Source organism: Silurus aristotelis, assembly GCF_946808225.1.
Source record: "Silurus aristotelis genome assembly, chromosome: 17".
NCBI lineage: Eukaryota > Metazoa > Chordata > Actinopteri > Siluriformes > Siluridae > Silurus > Silurus aristotelis.
The window spans coordinates 560500-572999 of NC_139590.1; the positions used below are offsets into that span (position 1 = coordinate 560500).

At 41.8% G+C, this 12500-nt stretch overlaps 1 protein-coding gene and 1 long non-coding RNA gene across 2 annotated transcripts in view; both read left to right on the forward strand.

The window, feature by feature from the left end:
• hsd3b7 (hydroxy-delta-5-steroid dehydrogenase, 3 beta- and steroid delta-isomerase) overlaps nt 1-12500 on the forward strand; it is a 327842-nt gene that overhangs the window by 130258 nt on the left and 185084 nt on the right. The window lies entirely within an intron of this gene.
• LOC310740142 lies at nt 168-1069 on the forward strand. The gene is made up of 2 exons (XR_014537588.1): nt 168-255; nt 757-1069. It is a non-coding gene; the product is annotated as an uncharacterized lncRNA (long non-coding RNA).

Here is a 12500-nt window from a genome sequence, read left to right on the forward strand (position 1 = left end):
GTCCCTGTTGGTTGGTGTGTCGGGGGAAACGTTGATTTGGGGAGCGATAGGGAGGCCGAGGGACAGATAGAGGGAGCGCGGGACAGGGTGAAGGAGAAGTGCTCTGGGACAGGGGGCGTGGTGGGGACAGAGGGCGGGGCTCGCACACAGGAAGTGCAGCAGCTAAATAAAGCAAGTGGGGATTAAGAGGGTGAGGGGACGGAGGTGCAGAGCATAGAGGAGCTCGCTGAGGAGGACACACGGGACAGAGACGGGGTAAGGACCAGTGGAGTCGTGATGAAACTCTGTGTGTGTGTAAGTGTGTGATAGAGAGAAAGAGTGTGTGTGTGTGTGTGTGTGTTTGTGTGTGTGTGTGTGTGTGTGTGTGTGTGTGTGTGTGTCACTTCATCTGCTTAGTGAAACTTTCAGGAGCGTGTCTGAGCTTGACTTGTGTTCAGTTAGAAGGTAGGTGCTGATGGAGAATCTTTCCGGATGTTTACTCGATGCCTCACACTTCACTCTTCTCAGCCTCTTGTGTTTTCTCATGATGGTGATCAGATGTTTTTTTCTCTCCTCCCTCTATCCGTCTTCACACTAATATCACTGAAGGTTAAAGTGAATGTTATGTAACGTGTTTTGAAGCTACACTCACATTGTGGGACTTTGTGTGATAACGTATTGCTGGGTTTCAGTTATTTTGTGTCATAAAAGCTGCACTACTGATTTATTTCCTCATTTGTGTCACTGCATTTGTGTCATCCATTTTGTCGTTCACAGGCGTCCAACGTCATTTGGGTTCATCCTGCGTCTCTCTTGTTTCTTTGTCTCCTCATCCTCTCCCAATCCTTGTACCAGTGTCTGGTCTGGTTGTGACGCTGGACGGGGTTTGGGGGGGGGTGAGCGAGGACACGTGTGCATCAGAGTCAACAATCTTCCCAAATTAACATCCTGATATAGATATAGAGGAAATGTTTGTAATGTACACAGTGTGTGTGTGTGTGTGTGTGTGTGTGTGTGTGTGTGTGTGTGTGTGTGTGTGCTAAGCGTATTGTTTTTTTTTTTTGATTCCAATAAAAATAATTTACATTTATTCATTGGTTATGTTTTTTTCTTACTCATGGACATTTAGATGTATTATACTCATCACACTCACAACACTACTGCACTACACGGAACACCAGAATAGTGTGTCGCAGGTCGCCATAGCGAACCCCACACTTTCCCCGTAACTCACAAACTGCGATTGTTTTACATCTGATCACCTCCGATTGGCCGATGAGGGAGCGACTGATTATGTTGATATTAATGACTGTAATTAATATAAACAGTCTACTTCAATGTGCTCAGGACTGCAGTTTGCATGTACAACTGAAGAGCTGTAATGAATATACATTCAGTGCCACCAAAATGAGTCTGGTTCCTCTCACGGTTTCTTCCTCACTCATCTCATCACAGAGGTTTTTTTTGCCACTAAACTTACATTTATAAGGAACAAACTTATAGGCACTAAACTACTACATTCTTATCCCACTTTTTAACCTCTTTTTTCTGTAAAGCTGCTTTACTTTAAAGTGCTCTACAAACAATACTGAATTTAATTGAATTCAATGTTTTACTGAAATGTGCAATGTTTTTAAATGTAAAAATAAACGGATAAGAAGTATCGTTGTGTCGCTCTTTTAAAAATAGTAATAGGGGAATTGTTTTACAGATAAAAAATAAAACACTCCTTATACATGTGACTTTATATGAAAACGATAAGGGAGCCCTAGGCGAGATTTAGGTAAGATTCCGATTGTTCCCCCCCTCCCCCTCCCCAATGCTTCACCCCCACATCATACAAATCATTCACAACCTTCCATTTAAAAGGTTTAACACTTTTAATAAAAATTGCTTGCAAAATTGCCTCAATGCAAATATGTAAGTATATACTGTGGGTGGGAGCGCAGAAGCTCTGGGTTACTGATTCGGAAGGTCGGGGGTTCAAGCCCCAGTAATGTTGAGTGGCCATGCTTGGGGCCCTTAAGCAAGGTCCTTAACCCTCTGTGCTCCAGGGGTGGGGTGCTGTATCTTGTCTAAGCCGGCGATCTGACCCCAATTTCTTAACATGAAAAAGGATATACAAAGAAAAAATTTCACCCTGCTGTAATGTTCATGTGACAAGTTTAAAGCACCTTTCTTTCTTTCTTTCTTTCTTTCTTTCTTTCTTTCTTTCTCTCTTTCTATTTAACTTCAGTGGAAATATAGGTAAATTATTAAAATGAACGAGGGCGAGGGTGGCAGTGGGCCAGGGGGCGCTCATATAAATGTTTAAATCTTCACTACTCTGGGGTCAGGAACTCAATTCTGCAGCTGGAGTTTCCGGTTACTATTAATAGATCTGAAGGAATGCAGTGCGCTTATAAACTCATGTTTACGGTAAACTGTGGATTGTTTTCTGCTGTAACTTCTGTACAAATTGAAAGTAATGAAATTGACGCTTAGATGTTTTTAATAAACTTTATTAAACAACATTACCACCCACCATTTTTCCTAGAGATGAACAGTAGAGATGAACAGTAGAGATGAACAGTAGAGATGAACAGTAGAGTTGAACAGTAGAGTTGAACAGTAGAGATGAACAGTAGAGTTGAACAGTAGAGATGAACAGTAGAGTTAAACAGTAGAGTTAAACAGTAGAGATGAACAGTAGAGTTGAACAGTGGAGATGAACAGTAGAGTTAAACAGTAGAGATGAACAGTAGAGTTGAACAGTAGAGATGAACAGTAGAGTTGAACAGTAGAGATGAACAGTAGAGTTGAACAGTGGAGATGAACAGTAGAGTTGAACAGTGGAGATGAACAGTAGAGTTGAACAGTAGAGATGAACAGTAGAGTTGAAAAGTAGAGATGAACAGTAGAGTTAAACAGTAGAGTTGAAAAGTAGAGATGAACAGTAGAGTTGTACAGTAGAGTTGAACAGTAGAGATGAACAGTAGAAATAAACAGTAGAGATGAACAGTAGAGTTGAACAGTGGAGATGAACAGTAGAGTTGAACAGTAGAGTTGAACAGTAGAGTTAAACAGTGGAGATGAACAGTAGAGTTGAACAGTAGGGATGAACAGTAGGGATGAACAGTAGAGTTGAACAGTAGAGTTGAACAGTAGAGTTGAAAAGTAGAGATGAACAGTAGAGTTGTACAGTAGAGTTGAACAGTAGAGATGAACAGTAGAAATAAACAGTAGAGATGAACAGTAGAGATGAACAGCAGAGTTGAACAGTAGAGTTGAACAGTAGAGTTGAACAGTAGAGATGAACAGTAGAGTTGAACAGTAGAGATGAACAGTAGAGTTAAACAGTAGAGATGAACAGTAGAGATGAACAGTAGAGTTGAACAGTAGAGTTGAACAGTAGAGTTGAACAGTAGAGATGAACAGTAGAGTTGAACAGTAGAGTTGAACAGTAGAGATTAACAGTAGAGTTGAACAGTAGAGATGAACAGTAGAGTTGAACAGTAGAGTTGAACAGTAGAGTTAAACAGTAGAGTTGAACAGTAGAGATTAACAGTAGAGTTAAACAGTAGAGTTAAACAGTAGAGTTGAACAGTAGAGATGAACAGTAGAGTTAAACAGTAGAGTTAAACAGTAGAGATGAACAGTAGAGTTAAACAGTAGAGATGAACAGTTGAGATGAACAGTAGAGTTGAACAGTAGAGTTAAACAGTAGAGATGAACAGTAGAGTTGAACAGTAGAGTTAAACAGTAGAGATGAACAGTAGAGTTGAACAGTAGAGTTAAACAGTAGAGTTGAACAGTAGAGTTGAACAGTACAGTTAAACAGTAGAGATGAACAGTTGAGATAAACAGTAGAGATGAATAGTAGAGTTGAACAGTACAGTTAAACAGTAGAGATGAACAGTTGAGATAAACAGTAGAGATGAATAGTAGAGTTGAACAGTACAGTTAAACAGTAGAGATGAACAGTTGAGATGAACAGTAGAGTTGAACAGTAGAGTTGAACAGTAGAGATGAACAGTAGAGTTGAACAGTAGAGTTGAACAGTAGAGATGAACAGTAGAGTTGAACAGTAGAGATGAACAGTTGAGATGAACAGTAGAGTTGAACAGTAGAGTTGAACAGTAGAGATGAACAGTAGAGTTGAACAGTAGAGTTGAACAGTAGAGATGAACAGTAGAGTTGAACAGTAGAAATGAACAGTTGAGATGAACAGTAGAGTTGAACAGTAGAGTTGAACAGTAGAGATGAACAGTTGAGATAAACAGTAGAGATGAATAGTAGAGTTGAACAGTACAGTTAAACAGTAGAGATGAACAGTTGAGATGAACAGTAGAGTTGAACAGTAGAGTTGAACAGTAGAGATGAACAGTAGAGTTGAACAGTAGAGTTGAACAGTAGAGATGAACAGTAGAGTTGAACAGTAGAGATGAACAGTTGAGATGAACAGTAGAGTTGAATAGTAGAGTTGAACAGTACAGTTAAACAGTAGAGATGAACAGTTGAGATAAACAGTAGAGATGAATAGTAGAGTTGAACAGTACAGTTAAACAGTAGAGATGAACAGTTGAGATGAACAGTAGAGTTGAACAGTAGAGTTGAACAGTAGAGATGAACAGTAGAGTTGAACAGTAGAGTTGAACAGTAGAGATGAACAGTAGAGTTGAACAGTAGAGATGAACAGTTGAGATGAACAGTAGAGTTGAACAGTAGAGTTGAACAGTAGAGATGAACAGTAGAGTTGAACAGTAGAGTTGAACAGTAGAGATGAACAGTAGAGTTGAACAGTAGAGTTAAACAGTAGAGTTGAACAGTAGAGTTGAACAGTAGAGATGAACAGTAGAGTTGAACAGTAGAGTTAAACAGTAGAGTTGAACAGTAGAGTTGAACAGTAGAGATGAACAGTAGAGTTGAACAGTAGAGTTGAACAGTAGAGATGAACAGTAGAGTTGAACAGTAGAGTTAAACAGTAGAGTTAAACAGTAGAGATGAACAGTAGAGTTGAACAGTAGAGATGAACAGTAGAGTTGAACAGTAGAGTTAAACAGTAGAGTTGAACAGTAGAGTTGAACAGTAGAGTTGAACAGTAGAGATGAACAGTAGAGTTGAACAGTAGAGTTAAACAGTAGAGTTGAACAGTAGAGTTGAACAGTAGAGATGAACAGTAGAGTTGAACAGTAGAGTTGAACAGTAGAGATGAACAGTAGAGTTAAACAGTAGAGTTGAACAGTAGAGTTGAACAGTAGAGATGAACAGTAGAGTTGAACAGTAGAGTTGAACAGTAGAGATGAACAGTAGAGTTGAACAGTAGAGTTAAACAGTAGAGTTAAACAGTAGAGTTGAACAGTAGAGTTGAACAGTAGAGATGAACAGTAGAGTTAAACAGTAGAGTTAAACAGTAGAGTTGAACAGTAGAGTTGAACAGTAGAGATGAACAGTAGAGTTGAACAGTAGAGTTGAACAGTAGAGATGAACAGTAGAGTTAAACAGTAGAGTTGAACAGTAGAGTTGAACAGTAGAGATGAACAGTAGAGTTGAACAGTAGAGTTGAACAGTAGAGTTGAACAGTAGAGATGAACAGTAGAGTTGAACAGTAGAGTTGAACAGTAGAGATGAACAGTAGTAGCCTGTATACTGTGTAGTAGGGAAGTAAACATTGCGTGACCTCGTCCTGCCCCCACACAGCCGGCCTGTGTTGCCTAGTAACCGAGTTAGCGTGCTAGTGTAGAATACTAGTTAGGACGGTAGTACGCAAGTCGCTCGGCAGCCAATGATAAAGCAGCAATGGGGCGTGACTTCGGACCGGGCTTCCCCACTTCGGCAAGTGACCGTGGCGTGGGACACGAAAATAACATGAATGAACGCTTGTGAAACAGAGGGAACACGGCGGACTCACTGAGTACTAACAGAGCGGACCGCGAGGGACATTTTACCCCCGTGGGTCCGTAAAGCGCTCCGCCGGTAAAGTTTGACACGGTCCTGCGTGACGTCCGTAGGCGGCGCTTCAGTGTTCCGCAGTTACGCACCGAAACCTGCGCAACGTCTGTCTGTGAATCTCAGCGCCGCATGGCCGCCTCGCAGTCGCGCTGACGCTGGAACCTTTGTCGCAGGTATGAGGGGGAGAAAAGACGCCTTTCTCTTCTTACACCCGCGCGTTTTTACACTTTGTGTAACCCGAAATGCCGCGAGAGACTCCGGGAAAAGTGCTGAGAAAGTTCAAGAGTTTTGTGAGGGGGAGCATCGCCCCCTGGTGTAAAACTGGCACAATAACCACACATCGCACAAGCCTATACCCGCTATAAATAGTTATTTACTCAGGTGTGTGTGTGTGTGTGTGTGTGTGTGTGTGTGTGTGTGTGTGTGTGTGTGTGTGTGTGTGTGTGTGTGTGTGTGTGTGTGTGTGTGAGAGAGTGAGTCAGTGTGTTTATGTATTTATATTACCACAAAGGTTTCTGATATTTAAGAGAAGACAGGAAGTGACGTACTTCAGCGTGATACTCCAATAAATGTACTTGTAAATGGATAAAAAGTACAGTGTAAGGACGGTTCTCTGAATGTTTCTCAGTGTGTACGTGTGCGGTATAAACACACGGAAGCTCTCAGGCATGGTTTCGAGATAAATTTTATTTTATGTGATTATTGTGAAGTGTTGCTGAGACGCTTATTCAGACATCCAATGTTTCTGATTATCGTGTTGTACTTTTTTACTCTCGTGACTCTGTTCTAAACACACACACACACACACACACACACAATAACAACAGCACCTCTTGGTCCTGCTATAACACTGAGGGTTAGCGTTTGGACTTACACACTTTATGATCATTGCAGTAAAATTAGTTTGGTGGCCCTCTGAGACCATCAGCAATAAGAAACTGTAAGAATAAGCAACAGATAATTGCACTACAATATAATAACATGTAAAACTGTACAGTGAAAAACATGTGCAGTGGGACGCAGTGGGTGCAAACAGGATTATCAGAAATGTTGATACTAATAATGGTAAAAAAAATTATAATGATAAATAAATAATAGGAGTCTGGATGTGTGTGTGTGTGTGTGTGTGTGTGTCCTGATTGTCCTGTATGATGTGCCTGATGGAAGAGACACAAACAGTCTGTGTCCTGGATGTGTAGAATCCTTGATGATGTCGCTAGCTCGCTTGTGTAGATAGCTAGCATAAACCATGTGGAGGTTGTGCAGTCTTAACTGTGTGAACCAGTTTTGTCCGGTTCTTTACAGCTGGTGCAGCTGGTGTAGCACACTGTAACACAGTGGTAGAGAATGTTCTCACATGTGCTCCTGTAGAAATTCACTCAGCTGTTTGACACCGTTCATGATAACAGCAGAACGTTTACAGACCCCGAGCCTGTTAGTGTGTGTGTGATGGTGATGGACATAAAATAACTAAACACTGTGTAGTTCAGCATGGAGAGACGAGTTCACATACGTTTTTACTGACTCAATAACATGTTCACGTGCCACAGTGGTCTCTTCTTATACATCTAGAACCTGTCAGAAGTTTGAAGAACATCTGCTAAAAAACCTGCCAGGAGTTTGAAAAACACCTGCTGAGAAACCTCAAGTCAAGTGAAGTTTGTCATTCCAACCATAGACGGTGCAGTAGACAGAGAAACGAAACATTTCCCCAGCACCATGGTGCTCCATCAAACAACAGACCTTAACAAAAGTAACACAGAAGTACATAGAACTCTAAACCAACAACACAAAGTGCACATGTGCAACATTTAGTGCAAAAAAGAGATGGAAGAAAAAAAGACAAGACAAGAGACGAGATGAGACAAGGAAAAACTCTGTAAAAGGTTGTGAGGATGTTTGGTGGAAACTGTGCCTTTCTCAGCTTTCTCAAAAATAGAGATGCTGCTGGGTTTTTCTTGTTAGGGAGCTGGTGTTGGTGGAAGAAGTTGAGGTTCTCCTCCAGGTGAACACCAAGGTATTTGGCTTGGCCGTTGATGTTCAGCAGGGAGCAGTCAATGTGTGTCCCTCTAAATTCAGCAACCATCTCTTTTGTTTTGTCTACATTCAGAGACAGGCTGTTGGCTTTACACCATGCTGACTCATCGTTCTTGGTGATGAGACTCACCACAGCCGTGTCATCAGCAAACTTAACAATGTGATTGGAGCTGTTCATTGTTAAATACCGTAATTTCCGGACTATTAATAAGCCGCACCCACTGAATTTTACAAAGATTTTTATTTTGAACATTAAATAAGCCGCACCTGTCTATAATAGTGTCTACACTGAAACTAATGACCTTTAGAGTCTGTTACACGGCTTGTATCTAAACAGCAGCAGACCAAGAAAGTCATTGTTCACTGTCTTCCTCCTTCCTTTCACAACTATTTCTCTCGAGAGTTTATCTTTTGGCATCGTCGTGTGTTTAAAAATTACCATCGGTGAAGCTTTTCTACCGATGCCGTGCAGCTCAGAACACAGGTGAAGTGTGTTTTCATGCTCGGTTGTTTTCAGCGTGATGAATGATTCACATTTCCTGTAGACAGTCCGAGTGAACGGCAGGTCAAACCTCAGAGGAACATCATCCATATTTATGATGTGGTGCGGCCCGATTCAGTGGGAGCGCATCTGATTTAATATAAAGAGTTTCATTGGTTCACCTGAACCCGTTCCCCAATTTCATTGGTCTGATGTTATGGGGTTCAGTTTTTTGTCTTGAAGTTTGTGAAACCGGGAAAAATCCATAAATTAGCCGCTTCGTTGTTTAAGCCGCAGGATTCAAAGCGTGGGGAAAAAAGTAGTGGCTTATAGTCCAGAAAATACGGTAGACATAGGTCAACAAGGTGAACAGCAGGGGACTGATTACACAGCCCTGAGGGGCCCCAGTGCTTACTGTGATGATGTTGGAGATGCTGTTCGTGATCCGGCTTGCCTGAGGTCTTCCAGTCAAAAAGTCCAGGATACAGATACAGATTAAAATGTTCAGGCCCAACGGGCTCCATTTCCCAATCGGGTGCTGAGGAATGATATATGCTGAACTGAAGTCTAAAAAACAGCATTTATACGTTTGAAATCTAGTTTTCCAGGTGAGTGAGGGCGAGTGTGAGTATGGTGTGGTGAAGATGCCGTTGTCGGTGGAGCGGTTTGGGCGGTATGCGAACTGCAGTGGTTGCAGTGTTACCGCAGGGTCTTTATGTGCCTCATGATGAGCATCTCGAAGCATTCGTGAGCACAACGGGACGGTACTCATTGAGGCAGTTGGTCTGCACATCCTCTAAGCACTCTGCCAGGAATGTTGTCTGGTCCTGCAGCTTTCTGTGGGTTGACTCGGCTTAGAGCTTTCCTCACGTCAATAGTGGAGGGACAAAGTATCTGGTCGTTGGAAGGAGGGGTGGTCTTCTGCGTTGTCATGTCGTTTGCACTTTGAAACGAGCGTAAAGCTGTTCAGCATGTCTGGAAGGGAGCCGTCACTGTCGCAGGTAGGTGACAATGTGCTGTAGTTTGTGAGAGCTTGGATGACCTGCCACATGCGCTGGGTGTCACCCCTGTCTGTAAAGTGTTTGTGGATACTCTGGGCATGTGCACGCTTTGGCTCTCTGATGCCCCGGGACAGTTTGGCCCGTTTGCTGTTCTTAGGGCTGCCTTGTCACCTGCCATGAATGCAGAGTCTCAGGTCTTCAGGAGTGCACGCACCTCTCTAGTTATCCACTGTTTCTGGTTGGGGTGTTAGATGATGTCCTTGGAGATGGTGACCTCAATAATGCACTTCCCCAAGTCACTTATGTAGTGGACTCCTCCATGTCTGTGAAGTCGCCACAGGTTTCCGCCTTCCTGTACTTGTTCCAGTCAGTGCATTCAAAGCTAAAAAGCAGCCGAGGGGGAGGTGGGGCTTCGCCTGGTACGCACCCTGGATGTTTGTGTAAACAACCAGTGTGTTTTCCCCTCTGGTTGCAAAGTCCACATTCTGATGAAGTTTAGATAGCACAGTCCTGAGATTTGCATGATTAAAATCTTCGGCACACCGGCGACAATAAACAATCCGTCAGGGTGTGTCTTCTTCAGTTTACTAGTGGTCCCATAGAGTAGACAGAGCCCCTCCTTAGCATTAGCGCTAGGTGGAATGCACACTCGGAGCACAATAGCGGTGGTAAATTCCCGGGGTAATTAAAAAGGTCTACATCTCGCAACCATAAACTCCAACAGCGATGAACAGTAGGTGGAAACAAGCACAGAGTTCTTATACCAGTTTGTGTTGATGTAAACACACACACCGCCGCCGCTAATCTTACCACACAGAGTAGCATTCCTGTTGGCATGAAACGCGTCCGGAACTCTGTCGCTCAGCATCATCCAAATGAACACATAGACACAGCAGTGTCTGTACTCGGGCCGAGTAGCTTGCTGGAGTCTGATGTAGTCCAGTTTATTGTCCAGGGATCAGACATTTGCCAGTAAGATTGATGGTAGAGCGGGCTAGCTAGAGTTAGCCTTTAGCCTAGCACTAGCTCCGTGCTCGCTGTCCGTGCCTCTGCTTCCTCGCGCATCGCTTTCGATTTCCCTTCCTCTGTCTGTCTGCTGAAGGCAATGCTGAGATCTGGAGGCCTGGTCCTCGAAGCAAGCTGAGATCCTGTACACACGGACACTATTTGCTTTCCGGAGCGGCTGCTGCGAGCTACTGCTGTGCCGCCATCATGCGCCACTATACCTTTCAGGAGTTTGAAGAACTTTATAGCAGAACCTATAGCTTTAATAATTCCACAAAATGAAAGCAGCTGAACAGCTTGACGTTCTCCACATGCTGACCTGAAATACAACTTGTTTATTAATTACTGGAATCTTGAAGGTGTGTTGGGTGTGTGTGTGTGTGTGTGTGTGTCTGTGTGTGAGTATATATAGTGAGATATAAAACACACACACACACACACACACACACACACACACGTACCCATCTGTGTGAGAGGAGCAGTGAGTGAGAAGACGCAGCGTAGTGCAGGAGAACAGGTTCAGGTGAGTGTGTTAGTGTAGTGAAAGTGTTGGAGATTATCAGCGCTCGTTTATCTGCTCCTTTTACGGTACGCTTTTGAGTCTTACAGCTGCGGAACTGGAGACTTCTTCCATAAATGCTCATTAAACATCTCCTCAGCAGACAGATGAATCCACAGGTCCTTTAATCAGTGTATTATCAGTGTAGCGCTCTACATGTCTCTGTGAACGAGCCGTTACTATGGAAACCATAACATATGAGAAGGTGCATCAATAGAAACCTGCACCACTGTCAGAGAGCAGGATTCAACAGCAGCTCAGCGTTGTGGTGGTGTTGCTTTTGTACATTGTGTTGTTGTGGTGTTTGTTGTTTTGGTGTGGTCTTGTGTTGTGTTGTGGTGGTGGTGTTGTGTTGTTTTGGTGTGTTGTTGTGTTTTGTATTATTGTGGTGCTGTGTGTGTTGCGGTGTGTGTCATTTTGTTGTTTTGGGGTGTGTGTTGATGGTGTGTGTTTGTGTCGTGGTATGTTGTATGTTTTTGTGGTGTGTAATGTGTTTTGGCGTGATTTTGTGGTGTGTGTCATTGTATTGTTTTGTGGTGTGTGTTGTGTTTTGGGATTTGTGTGTTTTTGTGTGCGTTGTGTATAATGGTGGTATGATATTATGGGATGTTTGTGTGCTGAGTTTATAAGCATGTAGAGAAGCTGAGATGTGAACACGGCGGAATTTTCACGTCTGATTCAGCAAGTGTGTGACGTGAGTTGGGTGTGAAAATCAGCACTTTCATTTTCACTTACACACACACACACACACACACACACACACACTTGCATACACACACATATATATATATATACACACATATAAACACATTTTTATATACACACACACATATATACATATATACAAATAAACACACACACACGTACACATGTACAGTGGTGTGAATTTATTGATTTCTTTTTTTTTTCATGTTTTCACACTTTAATGTTTCAGATCATCAAACTAATTTAATTAGTAAAAGACAAGTGAACACAACATGCAGTGTTTAAATGAAGGTTTTTATTATTGAGGGAAAACAATCATAAAACTGTGGTTGATCACACCTGAGTTAAATTTCTCTCACCACACTGATTACTGCTACACCTGTTCACCATCAAGAAATCTCTTAAAGAGGACCTGCCTGACAAAGTGAGGGACCAGAAGATCCTCAAAATCTACATCAATTAATAAAGATAAATGTTTATATAAACTCTGAAAATACACCCCCCAAACATTTTTATTATTATAATTTTTTTTTAATTGGAACTACAATAGAAAATAAATAAATACATAAACAGTACAAATTTCTGCTTCCTTTAAAAATTAAACACTGAATATGAGACAAAAAAACCTTTATAAAAATGTTAAATATAAATCAATATTATCACTTTATTAGTTCCCTGTGAAAAAAGATGAAATAAATCATAAAAAGTAAAAAAAAAAAAGTTTTGTTTTTCTAAACTACTTTAAAAATAAAAACTTAATAAAAATAAAAATCAAGAAAATATACAAGAGATTTAAAAAGTG